This window comes from Pistacia vera, unplaced genomic scaffold (genome assembly GCF_008641045.1).
Source record: "Pistacia vera cultivar Batoury unplaced genomic scaffold, PisVer_v2 Contig570, whole genome shotgun sequence".
Taxonomy (NCBI): Eukaryota; Viridiplantae; Streptophyta; class Magnoliopsida; order Sapindales; family Anacardiaceae; genus Pistacia; species Pistacia vera.
In genome coordinates this window covers 814,556-834,948 of record NW_022196413.1, presented here as the reverse complement: position 1 = coordinate 834,948, position 20,393 = coordinate 814,556, and the positions used below count along the sequence as shown (strand labels likewise).

The 20,393-nt window shown below is 35.1% G+C and overlaps 1 pseudogene; it reads right to left on the bottom strand.

The window, feature by feature from the left end:
- Nucleotides 1-8,554: 8,554 nt before the first annotated feature.
- LOC116108920 lies at nucleotides 8,555-10,360 on the bottom strand (annotated as a pseudogene).
- Nucleotides 10,361-20,393: the final 10,033 nt, after the last annotated feature.

The following is a 20,393-nucleotide window of genomic DNA, read 5'->3' as shown; positions in this document are numbered from 1 at the left end:
TTCCTTTCTTGTTCCCAACACAAGTAACCTTTCTTAAGTAAGTTGCCCTTTTGAAGGATATCTCTAAATAAGGGTCACTAATTATTGGGACACAAGAAAGAACCTTATGGTCCCATACGAGACCATTCACCATCAAAATACTAATCCCAATACAATTATTTTGATGGATAATAACCAAGATATATATAGATATATAATAATAAATTCCTCTCCATTAGTTGTATATTTCTTGAATTCAAGTTCGGGAATGTTGGAGCCGATTGTATACCAAGCTAATGAACATAGTACAGTAGAAAACAAGGCGGGGCATGTGAACATTGCCATGCAAATCATGCAAATACAGCAATACGATATTACTTCTCCTCCGGTGGATGTTGATTTGACGGTGGTTTTACATGGTCCACCATTTTCCACGGCTCACGTGTGTCGTGTTGCCTGCTAGCTGCTATTCATTTTAGTCACAGGCATTTCCACAACTTGCATTGCAGGGGTGCTAACCTATAAGCTACCAAATAATTAATTTTGGGTGCTTAATTCACCACTTATCATTTTCTTAAGTTGAGTCGAAGCTTGTTTAAACAGAAATAATTAATGTGGGAACTACTTACTTATTTGCCATATTTTTTGGAAGTTTTCTATCTAATTTTCTTCAAGTCAGTTCTACTGCCGGAAACCTATTAGACTTACGGCCGGTGTCTCCAAATGTCTTCCCAATTGAAATCATATTGTTCTGATTAAGACGTACAGGCTCCAAATAAAACATACAGCTGTACTGGACAGATGATAAGACAAGCTGGGATAAACTATAAACTCTTATACAGCATCATATATATTATATTTTATTAATAACATAATCAGCAAAATTTCACAAGGAAATAGCCCTTCTAGAGCCTATTACCCAGACATTAAGCATTCATAACTATATGGAATACATATTTTTCTGAATGCCAGTTTACTCACTAGTCAATCCTAAATACGGGTATAAGAAAAAAGAGGTAACGCTTTTTTATTGTTGTTTATGTTCATTGTGTCATATTGCTGAGCTGGAGAATCATATTTGTTATACACAGATGGAAAACCAAATATAATTAGAAGAATAATAGCATTATTAAATCAAAACTTCCAAAGCAAAAACTTAGATTTCATGTTCATTTTATTTGGGATCCCAAAATCCCAATATAAAAAATAAAAGAGATTTGCTGAAGACAATGAATGATTACAAAACAATTAAAACTAAAAGTCAAGTCAGACTTTCCCACCTCTTCTCAGCAATTCTCAACAATCAAACAGTGCTACAAAAATGAAAACAGAACTAAGTAAAAAATTTACCGTCTAATCCTCTGGTCAAGAATGCTTTCAAGGAGGAGTTTGTAAGAACCTTCTTCAATGTAATACCAATTTCTTTGCCATAAATCTAAGACAAGAACCCAAATCCACTAGTCAAAACAAAAACCCACTTTCAAGAACACGAAGCAAACGTTGAGATAAGTTGTAAAAATCATTTGTTTCTTGTATACAACATACGTGATATAGTAGAAACAGTCACATTTTAGAAAATGGTGTCTTTTATTGGAAGAGGATGCCATTTTGCTGAAATGTGAACATAAATAATTAATAAATACTCACATCCAAGAGTTCATTTCCATACACTACTTTGACAATTAAGTCATCCTCATACCATAGGGAGCATAGCATCAAGCGTGGCAGCCATTCAAGTGTTTCTCTATGAATCAACCAAAGAAAAATTAAAAGAAAAAATAGAAACAAAGCCTACAGGAGAAAAAAGTTGGGAAAAGTGAGGGTCCAAAGAGTACTGTGTACTGATTAATTGCCTTCTCTAATGCTTCCAGCAAATGAGGAAGGATCAGCAGAACCTTGTTCAGTTGTGATCAGTCCACAACTGGCTCCATGGCAATTAAGCAGAGGAAGAGATCTTAACATAGTAACCAAAAAATTGAATATGTATACATCTAAGTACCCGTTGAAACTTCGTCCTCATTGCACCTCCTTTAACCATGGTAGCTTTCTCCTCTTTCAATAAATGAATGAAAATCCTTTAGGGTCAGTTTCTTTTAATCTTTTATTGCAGGTGCAGATTCCTTACCCACAGAGAGGTCGTTGAATCTCGGCCTCTAACTGCAGCATCTTTGCCAACTTCTCCACTGCCTTTTGATCCCTTTAGTAGCTCACAAACCCTTTTATGGATCTGTAGAAGCCTTGCTTGCTCTATACCTTCAACCAATCTAGAGACTCAGGTAGTTTTCATTTCTTTCTCATATTAGATCAAGAATAAATAAAATTAATTAATACAGTCATCATATACTAGTAACATTATCTTGCCAACTACTCCCATACCAAGATACTACATTTTCCATTAAATTCACCAGATAGTTCATAAGCATTTGGCAACAAATGCACAATTAGAATAATCCATTTGATTAACAACCCAGGAATTTGGGAACTAAAATTAAGGGTTTAACGTTTGATACGAGGAGTTGAAATAACAACAAATTATGTGCAATGGGCTTAATACTTTCAATTCTCATCCAAAAAAAAAAAGATAGCTATTCCCTTGTGACCGAAGTTGTAAAACCGAACGCCACCAAAATTGCTCTCACTGATCACATGGAGTTGTTGGTGTTAAGCCATTCCCCATAACTTTCACTTCCCATTGACAATACCACATAATATGAACATAAAAAATAAAAAACCAAACTTCTTTCTAAACAAGTATGCACAAGCAATAATTTCAATACTATAAAGGAATATTATGAGAAAGAACGAAAAAGCCATTTTAAATTCTTACTTTATTGGTTGTGTTGTTTGATGTGAATTTTATTAACTATATCATATACTATAAATTTGAGGCTCAGAGTTGATTTTAACTCATCGTTTTCCTTACGGGAGGAGAAACTCAAAAACGTCAACAGAGTTCATTTTCCTTTCTTTGGTGCTACTGAGGATCAAACACTAGATTTGTAGTGGGTGTTGATGGACCAAGTGCATCAACACTTGCACTCCCTTCCCCAACCCATATTTCACCTCTAATACTCCCTTCCCCCACGCTATCTCATTCCCATACTAGCAGCCCTTCTGCATCATTTGAAGACCAACTTCCTAACACCCTTTCACTCGAACATCATCACCTCCATCATTCTTACCCCGTCCTCCATCTCAAACCCCAACTTAGCATTTACCACTCCCTTCCCTACCTCCATCTCATTCCCCATATTAGCAACCCCTTCAACATCTGATATTGATCATTCAATTGTTGTTGCTCCATATCCACCTTTACCTCTTCCAAAACAACCCAACCTGTTCATTAATTTTTCCTCTAGCCTATATTCACGACGCCAAATATTGAATAGTCTTTGTCCCTCTTGATGCAGAAAACAAAAAGTAAGGGCACTTTATAAAGAATTACAACATAAAGCAAAAAGATACATCATTACCTGACATTCCTTTCTTCTCGAATAGGTAAATCTTACATTTCTTTGAGATCATTCTTCCATTGTAGCTTGATCTCATTTAACAATCCAAATTCTTGTGGTTAGATATAACTATTGTAGAGGCAAAATGTACCACAACATTGGGAATATTGCTAGGCTCATATACTTTTGCCTCTATAAACCATTGAAAGAAACTCCATTGGCAGGTTGATAAAGCTGTCGTGTAATATCATCTTGCACATAACATTCATTGCAGAAAAAACATAAATAATTTAATGTTATAAGATGCAAGGAAATAAAATTGAGCTATAAAAAGACTTACAACATTCAAAGTCGCAAACAATCATCTACGATAATTATCTTCGGTGTCACTGTACATTTTTGCTTCTGAGACTAGAAGCTTAGATCATTCGACCATGAGAGGGAAGTATTGGTGGTGTAAGGGCACCCATCAATATCTATAGCTTGGCAATATGCTGCAAGGCAAATAATTGCAAATATGGAAAGAAAAAAACATGTTAAAATATTATTAGCTCAAGAACCAGTGATGAAACTAAAATAATTAAAAAAATCACTTACCAATAAAAAAAAAATGAACCAGCACCGAGAATTTTGCCCCTAATCTTATACTTCGTCAAACAATGTATAAATATACCAACACAGCCTCTCCCTATGCAATATATGAAGGGGCAATAGCAGGCATTGACATGACTACCAGTATAATCTGACATTACAATAGAGCCTATAATTAATAAAGTCATGGCCCGCACCCTATGCGCTAAACTAATGCCTCATTCTCAGCAAACACTTCAAAACACTCAACTTTAAGCCTTTACATCATCATACAACCCCTTAATGTCCCCAAAACACCTCCTACGTTCATCTATACCAATAACTTTTTACCTACAACGGGTTTACCAACAATTAGTAGACATATAATACATAAACATTAACAAAGTAATGTACAATTCTAAATCATTACCTACTCTAAAGCAATTTGAACATATCATAACAATCTAGGAAAGCCTAACCAACATTCGACAATGGGTGAATGTCTCACATCTGGAGCACATGTTAAAACCCAATAAACTGAGGGCTCGAGTCAATTCTTCGTCACATGAGATTAATACATTGTGTAAATCCATTTTCACTTTAGCACAAACTAAAAAAAAAAAATCAATAAAAACAAATACAAATCACTCAAACAACCTGGTTAGCTTAATTCCAAATGCACCGTTTCGAGCCTAACTGAGTGAGTTCACAATATGTCATCTAATATTTTATGCACCCATTAATCTTCATCAAAGATCAACACAATCCAAGCACACTTCCAAAACACCAATTCGGCCAACAACTAAACACTACACTTGTTCTCCATAATCAATATTCAACATTAAACAAAATGTCACCAATGCAAATCATAGAACAAAGCAAAACGAACATAATCCCAGTAAGAAAACATCGATGCTCCTCAAAATTTGATGCACAACAATAAAAGTAAGCTCCCATATCCAAACTAAAAGATCTAATTTGTTCAACAAAATAATATATGCAGCACTCCATTCACATTTCAAACTCATAATATATGACTTGGACTGCCATCACCCCATATTCTAATTTCACATGTCTGCCTTCCTTGTACAGTTGAATTTTCAACAACTTTCAATGATTAATCTTGACCTCTTACTCCAAATTTTCCCATCATTTTTAATCATCTACTTTTTATATCCCATTCTTTAACAGGCCTATTCTGTACATCACGCAATCCCTGTCAAATAGTTATGGGCATTTGCCCAACATGAGTTAATTGCTACTTCTCACCATGATGACAACACACAGATGGACGTGCATAGTATTTCCTCTATGGAAACCTTGATCAGAAAATTTACATAAATCTTCCACCCGACCTTGCAATCAGGGGGAGAATCTTGTGTGTCGATTGCGAAAATCTGTAAATGGGCTTAAACAGGCATCATGATAATGGAATGCAAAGTTTACAGAGACACTCACAATCATGGATTCACTCAAACAAACATGATTACGCCCTATTTTCCAGGCATCAAGGTGAGCTTTCCTTAGTCTTATAGTTGTGGGGATAACATTCTCATTACAGGAAACAATGAGAGTGCAATCAAAGAATTAAAAGAGTATCTACACAAGACATTCCACACCAAAGACTTAGAGGCACCAAGTATTTTCTGAGTATGAAATTGCTTGATCCTTAGAGGAATATCCCTTATTCAATGGAAATATGTGCTTGAACTCATTCAGATTCAAGGTAACAATATGCAAACCAAGTGTCATTCTTGTGGAAGAACGTTAAGCACATCACACGAAATACAATTAAAAAAACCAAAATTCTAACACAGATTCTTGTTAGAAGATAGCTCATCTATCAATGGCTCGTCGGAAGACTCATATACCTTACAAGACTAACCAGACATCAGTACGCAATACAAATTCTTAGTCAGTTCATGCATGCCCTAAAACAATCTCACATGGATGCAATAGTTAAGGTACTCAAATACTTAAAAGGTTGTCCAAGGTTGAGACTTCTCTTACCAAGGAAAGGAACCCAAGCATAAAGCATACTATGACTCAGATTATAGTTCTTGTCCAATGACAAGAACATCCCTCACTGGTTCTGCATCAAACTTGGAGAGTCCCTTATCTCATGGAAAACAAATAAACCAACCACAGTATCACTCTCATCAGCAAAAGTGGAATACAGAGCCATGGCCAAACCACGTGTGAGATCACATGGATTCTTGGTTTGTTAAAGGATCTAAATGTACAAGTGGAAACACCGATTAGACTATTGTGACAACAAGGTAGTAAACGAATCACAGCTAATCAGTTTTCATGAAAGAACGAAGCATATAGAGATTGACTGTCACTTGTCAGAGACAAGATCAATAAGGTATAATTAAAAAAGAGTACATCCGAGCACAGATCAACCAGTAGATATCTTCACAAAACCGTTATGTCATAGGCAATATTCATATCTGTTAGGCAAACTCCGATGTCATGACATTTATAAACCATAAGCTTAAGGGGGGGGTGTTTGACATTAGAGTGAAGATATGCAAATTAATGGAGCATTTGATATGGTCTAATTAAAGTATGATTAGCTGAAAATATAACATTGCCTTCTATGTAATGATGTAATTATTTCTTTTATTTCATTCCTTACAAGTTATGAATGAGTGTAAAATGTACATGAAGAATATATCAAATACACAAATATTTCTTCTTGTTATCTCTGTTTTTCTCTCTTTCGGCATACTCAACAATTTCTCTTGCCTTTCCAGCCTTTTCCTCTCGGCATACACCTCTCTTGCCTCTCAATATCCAGATTCTAAGACTTATTAAAAGCTAAAACTAAAAGTATATGATCAGGTCACATGATTGAAATAAATTATCTAACAATCTTTTGTAAATTGGGCAGTTCTCCCAAACTAATTGCCGATTGAACATTGTTTAATGGGTAGAACCTCACTATTTTCTTCCCACTTGCTTAGTTATGTAAAAAAAAACATAATCAAATCTCACTTTAATAATAGTAAGTAACAAGGTAAACGTTTCAAACATTGCAATCTTAACTTCGAGAATCATTGTCATTTTAATAAGAATGGAAAGGGAAATTAAAATACAAATAGGGTTTGTCATATCTTTGACGAGATATGATGATAATCCATTCTAATCAAACATTATTCATTAAATAAATACAATAACTCAGCGTTAATTCCAAAGTTTAATTATCATTATAATATTACTTGCAATAAACAAAATTGGCATTAGTTGGGAAAAGGGTATGAAGTCATGTCCATCCAAACAATTTAGTTTCTACATTCATAGATGGCATGGTTATCATTAAAAATATTGGAATGAGATTGCGGCCCACACAGAGTCATTTGGTAATTGAATTATTGGTTAAACACACAACAATAGGTAATCTCGTGGATCTTCACTATATAATTAATCTCATAAAATCTGTTTAACGTTTTACTTGTGGGAGACGTGAAAGTGATACAAAGTAAGGTATTTTTATATACTTAATTAATTAGTTAAATACATGCAAATGATAGTGCAAAACATTTTCTATTCAAAATTAAATAATTTTATGAATGAGGATGTTGGAAATGATTGATAACCAATTTTTGTGCGAGTAGTGATCAGAAAAGGGTAACTAGGGTCTGGTATATTATCAAAGAAAGAGAAGACGGGGTTATTCAGAAATTAACTGGGGTCTCGTCAACATAGGTCCAGCCCTGCGAGGCCAACCCAATTAAAATGGGTGTTTCTTATGCTGCTCTAACTTGCCTGTCCAGCTCATGCAGAAACTTGTTCACGTCACGCCCAAGCTTCATTAACTACAGTCCATTTAATGGTCCTCCATACCAAATCTCAAGTAATTTCTTGACAAATAGGCTAAATTTTTGTTGAGCTTTGAGGCCACTAGACAACATTGCCAATGTGAAACAAAGCACATGATCTACTATAGAACAATCCGGAATGGAACAATCTGACCATAAGAAACCTAATGCGTGCCAACTTGACTCTGCCTTTACAAATTTTCTCCCTTTATTCCCACAAAATTACCAAGAAGACAATAAACAAAGACACTGGTCTAGCTGTCGAAAAATGAAGAGTCTTTTAAATTTTAAGTTTATAATTTCTCTAGAAAGCTTTAAGGTGATCCTTCAAGCTGGGAGCACATTACAATCTGTGTGAAGGACGTTAAGGAATAGGCCAAAATTCAAACTACTTAATAGCATTCCCACACGCTGACTCATTTTATCCTGTTTCAGTGACACAAAATTGTTATTATACAAGGAGAGACTCAAGTAATCCCTCAAACTTTATTGTCTATTTGGCTAGAGCATCAGTTAGGGTGATAAACAAACAGCAACTTCCATTTTTTTTTTTTTTTTTTTTTGACTTGAAAATTAGCCAAACACTAACATCTATCCAATACCATCACACTGTCTACTCAAGCAGGACTCTAAAAACATATAAAATGGTAAAACAACACACGTTAAGTGTATAGCATATCATTTCCATGCTTCTCACTCCCTTCTGTAGTATTTACAATCACAAGATTTCTAGTCTTCTTGTGGCTTCCCCAATTGAAATACAGGATGCCTGCATAGCCTCCTTACTCCTTTTCTTAAACTTAGCCAGTCTCCATTTCATATCGATTTGTCATTGCCCGTCTCACACAAGCAGGTGTGCTGCTGCCTGTACAGATTCAAATTCCTCTTCTTCATCACTCTTCTTCAAATCTCCAAAAGTTCTCGGTGTCCGATCCCAGCTGCCCAAAGTGGTAGCCCTCAACAACTTGCTGATGGCAGACCTTCAGGGGCAGAAGATCCTCGGCTAGACCAAAGGAAGTCCCCTTGCTAATGTTTGATGAACGTGAATCATTCTGTTACTGGGTGAATTGGAACATGATGAGAACAACCTAGACTTGGCAGCTGATTTCTCCCTCTCTCGAATGGTCTTTAAGATGAGTGGTTGAGGAAGTTCATTACTTGCACAGCATGAATCAAGGCAGTCAAGGGATCTGCCATCTGAATCAAATCAGACTCTTATTAGACCATAAACATAGAGTGCTTGCAAATAAAGAAACGAGCCAAATTGAACAATAACAATCCACCAAGACAGTTATCCCATCCCAGAATGATGAAATGAAAAGATGATTGAAAAACATTTTAAGAAACCTGAGTCATGGTTGGTGCAAAAAAACCATAGCAATGTTGCGTGCTCATCTTATTGTACTGTTCATGCTGCCACACATCTGCCATCAAATTGATAGCCCAGTCAAGCAGAGCAGTTCTGTTGAAGAAGTAACTTCACAAGTTGAGTGCAGTCATCTTCTGTGTTGCAGTGCATCACCTGTTCTGGTGTGAGAGAATCAAGACTCCTATTGGAAGTTCTCTAAGCCATGCCTACAGAGCATCAGAGAGAAAAACGCTCCCATTAACTAAAGAGAATACAGAACTTATATAAAAGGGAATATACCAGTAATCACGGAATAAATTTCATAAACCATAATTAAAGACAATCTAAAAATGAAGGTCCAGGAGTTTTATGCTTGAAACAATTAAGTTTTATCTAAATCAGCAATGTAAAATTTCTGGCCCGCTTTCAGAAACCAAATATTTCTTTTTTTCATGTTAAAAGCCAAATATAGCACGTCTTGCCAATCAATAAAATTACAAACCAAATTACAAAAAGTTAAAAGGCTCTACTATTGAAAAATTGATAAATAATTTCATTAATCTGGCAAAACTCTCAAATTTATCATACTACAAAAATCTTACCCTAAAGCCATCAGTGCGAGTGAGGCTTGTTAGAATGATTATTCATAGGCCAATTGAACATAATTTTAAAGGACTTTAAACATAAATTTGTCAAATCATGAACAAGAAAGAGTTAGTATGGGTCATGAAATCGTGGTGCAGAGAAAGTTAATGAGAACATTGAAAGAATTGCCATTTTACATTATGCGCGCACACACACACACAAATATCTTCAAAATACACAATATGTGATCCTGTAAGAATACCTTTATCAAACCTGCCAAGCAGTGGACATCAATTCCATGAGGCATACACCTTTGTTAAGCTGGTTGCGCCAGATTCTTCGGCTGTTCTCAGCATTTATTCGGAATTTCTTCTGCCTACAGACACATATGCAAACATTAATCAAAGAAGTAGCATTGATGCCAATTTTGCATTTAATTCAAAGAACAAGCATAAACATACTTTAAGCCTCCCCTGAATATAAACGCTTCTGCATCATGAGAAGAATTGTTGGACCACTGTTCCCTCGTCATCATAAGAACACTGCATGGACTTGGCAGAAACCCCAAATACGCTTACACTGAACCCAAAAAAATGGTGCATCTTGTAAGTTAAACATAAGATGACAAAGAAGTGTGATCAATATAACAGTTGATGTAAGGCAGTATTGAAAAACAGAACCAGAAAATGGCTTCTAATGTATTTCATAAGCATATAACATGAAAAAATATACCCAGAACCACATAAAAATCAGCTGAATTCAATAATAAGCACACTGAACTTCTCTAAATATATACAGTAGTTATGTCCATATTTTAAGATAAAATGTATGCTATGCAATCCCTACCATGTAACCGAGAATTTTTGTACAATATTTTCCTCACGACCAACTGAGATTTGTATGCAAATTTAATTTTCTTGATTTAAAAAAAAAAAAAAAAAAAACACTGTAATCAATAGAAGCTCATCTGTAATACTGTCTTCTGCCAATCAGACTAAAATAGTTTAATAAGGGGAACAAAAAAACGTTAAGATAGTTCAGGGGAGACAGACTAGTAGAGCACTTGAACACATCAACAATGTCATTCAGAATCCATCTCCATAAAAGCATATCCACACTAAAGTTTTAGTCGAGTCTTTCAATAAGAGCAAACTACTCAAGACTACAGTTCAGCCGAGTATACATACTTATTGTTGAAAGCACTAACGACAAATGCATAGCATACAGAAGTCATTAAACCATCATTATGATGTACAACAACTTCCACAGTTTAACCCCACCAATGCAGCTGGCAGAGTTCTTCTTGTTGGAATGGTTGAGGATACATCAGGAATAACAAGTAAACCAAAAAATAACAATAACAAAATTTAATGAGGTCATAATCACAAGCCCCACAAAATTTAACCGGTTCCATTTAGGCTTATTCACTGTTAAGCTTGTTTGTGCAAAACAGAAAATTACTGTCTATCATCATAACGGATGATTTAAGATAAAATTCGCAATTGATGTATTCCTGAATTAATGAGGTCATAATTGAAGCCCAACCAAAATTCAACGGTTCCATTAGGCTGATTCACTACCTAAGTTGGAATTGTGCAACTATAGAAGAACTCTGATCATCATAATGGACGATTTAAGATCAACCTTGGGGAACCAATGACTTATGAATTAATGAGGGTTTTGTCATATGAAATTAAATTCTCTAGATTCCCTTCTAAAATTCATGATAAATATCAATGAAGCATGCGATTAGATTATGCTGGTGAGTCGGTCTCGTGTCGGACCAAAACCGTAACGGCAACATTTTTATTATAAAGTTTTCATTAGTTTTAATTGCACTATTTCATTATTTGCATTTAGTCTATTTAGTTTCATTAATCCATTGCCAATTTCATTTTTTTTACTTAAAATTCATTAGGTTGTTAGTCTTGCTCCCTTTTGATTTGATCCTGCTTACCGCTAACTACGGTACTTAGGTTTAATTTTTAGACTGTGACGATCGGTCTAACAAGAAGTATCAGTATGTTTCTGTGGGGTTTGTTGATTGTGTGCAAACTGGGAAGAGAGAACCGATAACTGCACCGCAACAGTTTTCAAGAAGTCTTCAAAGGAATCTAATTTGGCTACTAAGGCAGCCTACTAACTCAAAAGTTGGCTAACAGTGTCATCTAGGGAGCGAGGTTTGGAATTGTCGGCCATGGAAGGGAACGAAAGCACCAATGTTAGGGAAGAAGAGATTCTGAAAGATACGGAGAAGAGAGATCAAGAACGAAAGTTGAAGAAAAAGTTTATTACTTTTTTATTCCCTGATCATCAGGTTCTTTTAGGCTTATATAGCTATAGCCTGACACCTTATCTCTTCCCTACTATAAAATGACTCTTTCATAATGATAAAATCCTATTGTTTATTGACTACAACTCTTAATATTGAATAACATACTAATAATACTCTAATTATAATCATTTGCCCATGCAAGTGTTCTCTTTGGACGTGTGGACCTTCTCACAACACTTTCATCATACTCATGCAAGTTCCTAACAGCCTCTCCATATTTAGATTCTGACATGGTATCAGAGCAGGTTTCTTAGCCAAGTCTTCCTTTTGCCGCTCAATTTCACTAATCCAGTTCTACCTTCTGTTATTGGTTTCACCTGCAAAATAGACACTCGGACTAGTTCTCCTATACCAAAAAGATGGATTCAACCACAAACAAATCAAACCCATCATTAACTTCAATTGAGCCCAACACACCAAACACGAGCCCAGACTCAAAAAACATTCAACCAAACCCAAACACACAATCCAACCCGAATAGCCAAACTAGCCCAACCACCCAAACAGGCTCAAACACACAATCCAACTCGAACAACCAAACTGGCCCAAACACCCAAACTAGCCTAAACAAAAACAACCCAGACCAGTCAAAACTCATATCCATTTGGATTCACAAGTCAAACTGGCCCAAACCCGTATCCTTTCCAATTACAAATCGTTTAACCCAACCAACGTCGACTGAAGCCTAGCAATTTCGTTTACTCATCACTATATAATGGACCATAACTCGTTCTGGTTAAATAAGTTCTCATCGGATCGGAAAACTACGTGACAAAGATGGGTTCATTGATGGAACAATCACACCGCCGACCGAGCCTCATCTCCATAAACATTGGACTAGATGCAACATGTTGGTTAGTGATAAGTTGCATAAATTTAGTCTTTTTAGGTTTGTTTTTATCGCCGTTTAGTTAATTTCTCATTTATTTTCCTTGTTTTGATGTTAATTTTTGTTAAGTTTGAGATGTGAATGGTCAGCTATTGACTTGAAGGTTTTTTGTGATTTGAAGGTTTTAATTAAGTAGATTGAAGCATTGGAATGAAATTGGGATTTAAAAGCTTGAAGAAATTGCTAATTTATTTTGACAAATGTTATTCAAAGAAATGTTATTTAAAATATATTGTAAAGAATTACATTTTCCCGCACTAGGTTTAACCTTGGCACACTTTTCCACCCACTGAATAGGTAAATAACACGTTCGCACCCTTTCCCCAAAACCCAACAATGAAGATGAAAAGGCAAAATAGTCAATTATTTTGCATCGAAAATTGAAAGGACTACAGTTCAGAACCTTGTGATTGTTGCGAAGCTTCTTTAAGAAGCTTTCAACCCATGCAACAACATGTTTAGAACCTTGTGATTGCTGTGAAGCTTATTTAAGAAGCTTTCAAACCATGCGGCCACATATCAAAATTATGCAAAAAGTCACAATTTATCTTTAAAAAATAATTAAAAGAATTTGAATTGTTTCCTTCATTTTCGTTTCCCAACATTCGTTTTATCAACCAACTAAATATAGTTGAGGAAAACACATTTAAAATCATCATGCAATAAAATAGAATTTTGATTACGAATTCAATGTGAATCATGTAAATCGTTTTTGCAACCTACATAATTAATAAAATAGGCAAGAAAGTAAATCATGACACAATGACAAGAGAATTTTTGCAATGCCACTTGACACTTCAAAACATATAACAGTAATTGTTATATGAGACTATTGACCACTGAACTTTCTTCATTAAAAGAGGCCTCTTCCAGAGGCATTGTAACGAATTCCAAAACTTTATGGTGCCTCAAACCTCGTCCACAACTCTTTCTTTAAAGTGTGGGGAGGTTGAAGAAAGAAAAGTGAAAAGAAAATTCTAATCCACAACCAATAATTCTAAACTGAACAAATTTATATTTCCTATTTCTCTAGCCCTATACCCAGACATTAAGCATTCATAACCTATATGGAATACATATTTTTCTGAATGCCAGTTTACTCACTACGTCAATCCTAAATACGTTGGGTATAAGAAAAAAAGAGGTAACGCTTTTTTATTGTTGTTTATGTTCATTGTAGTCATATTGCTGAGCTGGAGAATTCATATTTGTTATACACAGATGGAAAACCAAATATAGATTAGAAGAATAATAGCATTATTTAAAATCAAAACTTCCAAAGCAAAAACTCTAGATTTCATGTCTCATTTTATTTTGGTATCCCAAAATCCCAATATAAAAAATAAAAGAGATTTGCTGAAGACAATGAATGATTACAAAACAATTAAAACTAAAAGTCAAGTCAAGACTTTCCCACCTCTTCTCAGCAATCTCTCAACAATCAAACAGTGCTACAAAAATGAAAACAGAACTAAGTAAAAAATTTACCGTCTACTCCTCTTGGTCAAGAATGCTTTCAAGGAGGAGTTTGTAAGAACCTTCTTCAATGTAATACCAATTTTCTTTGCCATAAATCTAAGACAAGAACCCAAATCCACTAGTCAAAACAAAAACCCACTTTCAAGAACCACGAAGCAAACGTTGAGATAAAGTTGTAAAAATCATTTGTTTCTTGTATACACACATACGTGATATATGTAGAAACAGTCACATTTTAGTAAAATGGTGTCTTCTTTATCTGGAAGAGGATGCCATTTTGCTGAAATGTGAACATAAATAAATTAATAAATACTCACATCCAAGAGTTCATTTCCATACACTACTTTGACAATTAAGTCATCCTCATAACCATAGGGATGCATAGCATCAAGCGTGGCAGCCATTCAAGTGTTTCTCTATAGAATCAACCAAAGAAAAATTTAAAAGAAAAAAATAGAAACAAAGCCTACAGGAGAAAAAAAGTTGGGAAAAGTGAGGGTCCAAAGAGTACTGTGTACTGATTAATTGCCTTCTCTAATGCTTCCAGCAAATGAGGAAGGATCAGCAGAACCTTGTTCAGTTGTGATCATGTCCACAACTGGCTCCATGGCAATTAAGCAGAGGAAGAGATCTTAACATAGTAACCAAAAAATTGAATATGTATACATCTAAGTACCCGTTGAAACTTCGTCCTCATTGCACCTCCTTTAACCATGGTAGCTTTCTCCCCTTCCGATATATGAATGAAAATCCTTTAGGGTCAGTTTCTTTTAACTTCTTTTATTGCAGGTGCAGATTCCTTACCCACCAGAGAGGTCTGTTGAATCTCGGCCTCTAACTGCAGCATCTTTGCCAACTTCTCCACTGCCTTTTTTGATCCCTTTAGTAGCTCCACAACCCTCTTTTCAAGCTTCTGCCGGAAGCCTTGCTTGCTCTATACCTTCAACCAATCTAGAGACTCAGGTAGTTTTCATTTCTTTCTCATATCTAGATCAAGAATAAATAAAATTAATTAATACATTGTCATCATATTACTAGTAACATTATCTTGCCAACTACTCCCATACCAAGATACTACATTAGTCCATTAAATTCACCAGATAGTTTCATAAGCATTTGGGCAACAAATGCACAATTAGAATAATCCATTTTGATTAACAACCCAGGAATTTGGGAACTAAAATTAAGGGTTAAACGTTTGATACGAGGAGTTGAAATAACAACAAAATTATGTGCAATGGGCTTAATACTTTCAATTCTCATCCAAAAAAAAAAAAAAGATAGCTATTTCCTCCTTTGTACCCGAAGTTGTAAAACCGAACGCCACCAAAATTGCTCTCACTTGATCACATGGAGTTGTTTGGTGTTAAGCCATTCCTCATAACTTTCACTTCCCATTGACAATACCACAATAATATGAACATAAAAAATAAAAAACCAAACTTCTTTCTAAACAAGTATGCACAAGCCAATAATTTCAATACTAATAAAGGAATATTATGAGAAGAAACGAAAAAGCCATTTTAAATTCTTACTTTATTGGTTGTGTTGTTTGATGTGAATTTTATTAACTATATCAATATACTTATAAATTTGGAGCTCAGAGTTGATTTTAACTCATCGTTTTCCTTCTACGGGAGGAGAAACTCAAAAACCTGTCAACAGAGTTCTCATTTTCCTTTTTCTTTGGTGCTACTGAGGATCAACCACTAGATTTGTAGTGGGTGTTGATGGACCAAGTGCATCAACACTTGCACTCCCTTCCCCAACCCATATTTCACCTCTAATACTCCCTTCCCCCACGTCTATCTCATTCCCCATACTAGCAGCCCCTTCTGCATCATTTGATAGACCAACTTCCTAACACCCTTTCACTCCGAACATCATCACCTCCATCATTCTCTACCCCGTCCTCCATCTCAAACCCCAACTTAGCATTTTTACCACTCCCTTCCCCTACCTCCATCTCATTCCCCATATTAGCAACCCCTTCAACATCATTGACTATCTGATCATTCAATTGTTGTTGCTCCATATCCACCTTTACCTCTTCCAAAACAACCCAACCTTGTTCATTAATTTTTCCTCTAGCCTATATTTCACGACGCCAAATAATTGAATAGTCTTTTGTCCCTTTACTTGATGCAGAAAACAAAAAAGTAAGGGCACTTTTCTAAAAAGAATTACAACATAAAGCAAAAAGAAATTACATCATTACCTGACATTCCTTTCTTCTCGAAATAGGTAAATCTTACATTTCTTTGAGATCATTCTTCCATTGTAGCTCTGATCTCATTTAACAATCCAAATTCTTGTGGTTAGATATAACTTATTGTAGAGGCAAATATTGTACCACAACATTGGGAATATTGCTAGGCTCATATACTTTTGCCTCCTATAAACCATTGAAAGAAACTCCATTGGCAGGTTTTGATAAAGCTGTCGTGTAATATCATCTTGCACATAACATTCATTGCAGAAAAAACATAAATAATTTAATGTTTATAAGATGCAAGGAAATAAAATTGAGCTCATAAAAAGACTTACAACATTCAAAGTTCGCAAACAATCATCTACGATACTTATCTTCGGTGTCACATGTACATTTTTGCTTACTGAGACTAGAAGCTTAGATCATTCGACCATGAGAGGGAAGATATTTGGTGGTGTAAGGGCACCCATCAATATCTATAGCTTGGCAATATGCTGCAAGGCAAATAATTGCAAATATGGAAAGAAAAAAAACATGTTAAAATATTATTAGCTCAATGAACCAGTGATGAAAACTAAAATAATTAAAAAAATCACTTACCAATAAAAAAAAATGAACCAGCACCGAGACTTTTGCCCCTAATCTTATACTTCGTCAAACAATGGTATAAATATACCAACACAGCCTCTCCCTATGCAATATATGAAGGGGCAATAGCAGGCATTGACATGACTACCAGTATAATCTGACATTACAATAGAGCCTATAATTAATAAAGTCATGGCCCGCACCCTATGCGCTAAACTAATGCCTTCATTCTCAGCCAAACACTTCAAAACACTCAACTTTAAGCCTTTACAATCATCATACAACCCCTTAATGTCCCCAAAACACCTCCTACGTTCATCTATACCAATAACTTTTTTACCTACAACGGGTTTACCAACAATTAGTAGACATATAATACATAAAACATCTAACAAAGTAATGTACAATTCTAAATCATTACCTACTCTAAAGCAATTTGAATTCATATCATAACAATCTAGGAAAGCCTAAACCAACATTCGACAATGGTTGAACTTGTCTTACATCTTGAGCACATGTTAAAACCCAATAAACTGCAGGGCTCGAGTCAATTCTTCGTCACATTTGAGATTAATGACATTGTGTAAATCCATTTTCACTTTAGCACAAACTAAAAAAAAAAAAATCAATAAAAACAAATACAAAACTCACTCAAACAACCTGGTTAGCTCTAATTCCAAATGCACCGTTTCGAGCCCTAACTTGAGTGAGTTCACAATATGTCATCTAACTATTTTATGCACCCATTAATCTTCATCAAAGATCAACACAATCCAAGCACACTTCCAAATACACCAATTCGGCCAACAACTAAACACTACACTTGTTCTCCATAATCAATATTCAACATTAAACAAAATGTCACCAATGCAAATCATAGAACAAAGCAAAACGAACATAATCCCAGTAAGTTAAACATTTTTGCTCATCAAAATTTGATGCACAACAATAAAAGTAAGCTCCCATATCCAAACTAAAAGATCTAATTTGTTCAACAAAATAATATATGCAGCACTCCATTCACATTTCAAGCTCATAATATATGACTTGGACTAGCCATCACCCCATATATTCTAATTTCACATGTCTGCCTTCCTTGTACAGTTGATATTTTCAACAACTTTCAATGATTAATCTTGACCTCTTACTCCAAATTTTCCCATCATTTTATAATCATCTTTACTCTTTTATATCACATTCTTTAACAGGCCTATTCTGTACATCACGCCAATCCCTGTCAAATAGTTATGGGCATTTGCCCAACATGAGTTAATTGCTACTTCTCACCATGATTGACAACTACATCAGATGGACGTGCATAGTATTTTCCTCTATGGAAACCTTGATCAGAAAATTTACATAAATCTTCCACCCGACCTTCGCAATCAGGGGGAGAATCTTGTGTGTCGATTGCGAAAATCTGTAAATGGGCTTAAACAGGCATCATGATAATGGAATGCAAAGTTTACAGAGACACTCACAATCATTGGATTCACTCAATCCAAACATGATTACGCCCTATTTTCCAGGCATCAAGGTGAGTCTTTCCTTAGTCTTATAGTCTGTGTGGATAACATTCTCATTACAGGAAACAATGAGAGTGCAATCAAAGAATTAAAAGAGTATCTACACAAGACATTCCACACCAAAGACTTAGAGGCACCAAAGTATTTTCTGAGTATTGAAATTGCTTGATCCTTAGAAGGAATATCCCTTATTCAATGGAAATATGTGCTTGAACTCATATCAGATTCAAGGTTAACAATATGCAAACCAAGTGTCATTCTTGTGGAATAGAACGTTAAGCACATCACACAGAAATACAATTAAAAAAACCAAAATTCTAACACAGATTCTTTGTTAGAAGATAGCTCTATCTATCAATGGCTCGTCGGAAGACTCATATACCTTACAATGACTCAACCAGACATCAGTTACGCAATACAAATTCTTAGTCAGTTCATGCATGCCCTAAAACAATCTCACATGGATGCAATAGTTAAGGTACTCAAATACTTAAAAGGTTGTCCAAGGTTGAGACTTCTCTTACCAAGGAAAGGATACCCAAGCATCAAAGCATACTATGACTCAGATTATAGTTCTTGTCCAATGACAAGAACATCCCTCACTGGTTTCTGCATCAAACTTGGAGAGTCCCTTATCTCATGGAAAACAAATAAACAAACCACAGTATCACTCTCATCAGCAAAAGTGGAATACAGAGCCATGGCCAAAACCACGTGTGAGATCACATGGATTCTTGGTTTGTTAAAGGATCTAAATGTACAAGTGGAAACACCGATTAGACTATATTGTGACAACAAGGTAGTAAACGATATCACAGCTAATCCAGTTTTCATGAAAGAACGAAGCATATAGAGATTGACTGTCACTTTGTCAGAGACAAGATACAATAAGGTATAATTAAAAAAGAGTACATCCGGAGCACAGATCAACCAGTAGATATCTTCACAAAACCGTTATGTCATAGGCAATATTCATATCTGTTAGGCAAACTCCGAGTTCATGACATTTATAAACCATAAGCTTAAGGGGGAGTGTTTGACATTAGAGTGAAGATATGCAAAATTAATGGAGCATTTGATATGGTCTAATTAAAGTATGATTAGCTGAAAATATAACATTGCCTTCTATGTAATGATGTAATTATTTCTTTTATTTCATTCCTTACAAGTTATGAATGAGTGTAAAATGTACATGAAGAATATATCAAATACACAAATATTTCTTCTTGTTATCTCTGTTTTTCTTCTCTTTCGGCATACTCAACAATTTCTCTTGCCTTTCCAGCCTTTTCCTCTCGGCATACTACCTCTCTTGCCTCTCAATATCCAGATTCTAAGACTTATTAAAAGCTAAAACTAAAAGTATATGATCAGGTCACATATGATTGAAATAAATTATCATAACAATCTTTTGCTAAATTTGGGCAGTTCTCCCAAACTAATTGCCTGATTGAACATTGTTTAATTGGGTAGAACCTCACTATTTTCTTCCCACTTGCTTTAGTTTATGTAAAAAATAAACATAATCAAATCTCTCACTTTAATAATTTAGTAAGTAAACGAGGTCAACGTTTCAAACATTTGCAATCTTAACTTCGAGAATCAT